This window comes from Limulus polyphemus, unplaced genomic scaffold (genome assembly GCF_000517525.1).
Source record: "Limulus polyphemus unplaced genomic scaffold, Limulus_polyphemus-2.1.2 Scaffold1155, whole genome shotgun sequence".
Classification (NCBI taxonomy): Eukaryota; Metazoa; Arthropoda; class Merostomata; order Xiphosura; family Limulidae; genus Limulus; species Limulus polyphemus.
In genome coordinates, this window is record NW_013666765.1 from 51,075 (window position 1) to 53,433 (window position 2,359).

At 35.0% G+C, this 2,359-nt stretch overlaps 1 long non-coding RNA gene across 1 annotated transcript in view; it reads left to right on the forward strand.

Annotated features, from left to right (window-relative positions):
• LOC106462389 overlaps nt 1-1,084 on the forward strand; it is a 4,583-nt gene extending 3,499 nt beyond the window's left edge. Inside the window, exon 2 of the long non-coding RNA XR_001290982.2 lies at nt 672-1,084. This is a non-coding gene — a long non-coding RNA (uncharacterized LOC106462389). The remainder of the gene's footprint in view (nt 1-671) is intronic.
• Nucleotides 1,085-2,359: the final 1,275 nt, after the last annotated feature.

The following is a 2,359-nucleotide window of genomic DNA, read 5'->3' on the forward strand; positions in this document are numbered from 1 at the left end:
CCTTCTAGTCTTACACTGCTAAATTAGGGACGGCTAGCGCAGATAGCCCTCGTGTAGCTTTGCGCGAAATTCCAAAACAAACAAACATAAAGCCGTCATTATTAAAATGTCATATACTTTGATTCAATACCAGTCGATTGCCAATGTTTGATGGATTAACCAATAGTAGAAACGTTACCGCCCACGAACTTTGATTGACACGGGTGTCTTCAGAGCATGGAAATTTAAAGAGCAAACACAAAATGTCGAAATAAATAAGTGTAGGAGACAGAAAGTAAATGTCGAAATAAATAAATTAATTGTTGAATAAGTAAGTGCAACAATACCTATATTTATAAATTATCTCTCTTTTATTTATTTTTAATCGTTTCTGTCAATATTTAATTAGTCCTCCAGTGGGACAGCAGTCAGTTTACGGACTTGCGACGCGAGGATCTGGGGGTTGATTCCCCGTGGTGGACACAGCCGATAGCCTATTGTAGCTTTGCTCTAAAAAAAACAACCAATATTCAATTAATTTTAAATTTGGAAACAAAATATTCATCTTAAGTATATGCGGGTGTATAATAAGGACAACGTTATAATTAACAATAAGTTACAGAAAATAAACCGATCAAAATAACATTATAGTGAAATTGTTAATTGTTTTTGAAACTATTTTTTTATCCCAGGGATAAATAGCAAAATTTATCAGGAGGAAGCATGGACAGTGACGTTCAGAGGTGCGGAAGGTTGATTGACCAGGTGGACAGCAAATGGAGGGAGGACAAATTACCCGATGAAGATATAGCTGTGCCTCTAATTGAACTGCCTGACCCAGAACCAGATAATGGTAATCCCCATGAAACATTGAAAGAACAAGAACAGAAATGGACAGATCTAGGACTGAATAGGATAAATGATCAATCCCAGACAGGCCGAATTCCCAGTAATTAAACCAGAGTCAGAAGCGGAAATGTGTGCGACAAAAGACTGATTTTTTGCAACTACTGTGTCACACAATTCGGAGTGAAAAATAATCATTCCTCGTTTTATTCTGACGTTTTTGTTTTGTAAAAAACCAATAAAATCATTTGCTTATTTGTGAGAAGTATCATTTATTCATATTATATATCGATATTGTAAACGTTGAAATATATATATATATATATATACATGTATATCTTTGTACTCTTATTTTGCGATAAAAAATATTGAATAATTACCATGCATTTGTATTGAAATTATCGAATTATTTATGAATAATTTATACATTGATAAAGTAGAAATATAAAACAAGTAAATGGTTAATACTTTGTTAACGCCGAGCATGGCTTAGTTGTTAGCTTGCAGGGCTGCTTAATGAAAGGTCCAAGGTATGAACCGCGATATGCTGCTGTATACGCCTTTTTAACTGTGGGGGCGTTATAACTGGAACCGTCGGCTGAAAGTATCACTTAGGTAGCGGATGTTACTGCCTAATTTTTCTTTCTCTGGTCAATAATTCTAAATTAGGGATAGCTAAGCCCGGTATGACCTTAGTTGGTCTTTGATTTGATCATATGACTCGTGTGTCGCATATGGTGCCGTTCACTTTGGAAATATTAAAATACTAAAGTTTTGTTTTCCGTGTTATTGGCTCTTTTGATTATTTTCTTTAAAAAATGAACTTGCAAAACAGTAGTCTTGTGTGAATTAATTATCCATTTAATTGAGTTTTTTCAGTTTAGTTAGTGCTAAAAATTTTAGTTGTCCATGTTCAGTGACGATATTTATTAAGTTATGTGACAGAGTATTTCTCTTTCATTCATCAAATTGTAAGAGGTTAGTGCTCTGAATTTTAGATCTGGCGAATCGAATCTGTGCGATACCACAAAATATTTCCTGCACTTTAAGCTGTGGGCGCAATACAAGAGTGGCAGTCATCCCTTAACGTAACGTGGGTGTTAGGGTACTGTTGACTGGCTGTCTTACTTCTGGTCAGTAGTACAAAATTAGATTAAACGGGTCTGTCACTAATTGCACTCTTTCGACGTATATTGCATTAATAGACACAACCGTTATTCGGAGTTTGCACTGCCTGCCTTACAAAGAATACAAGCTCAATATAATGAGATTTTGAAAACGGCCTGTTAAATGACTCCATATTAGCCGACAGCAACATTCATAGGTATTGTATATACCGAAAGCAAACAAGTGTTTGAAACTGACCTCCGTATCAACTGTGGTTGCTATGCACAAGAAAATGTTTTGTATAATAAGCAGCGTCTTTCCGGTTCTCATTATCCAAATTTGTTTAAGTTTAATTTTACTTATTATTGCAGATAACAAAAAAAAAAACGTGACGACGCAAGAGTCACTCATGGTAGAAAATATCGAT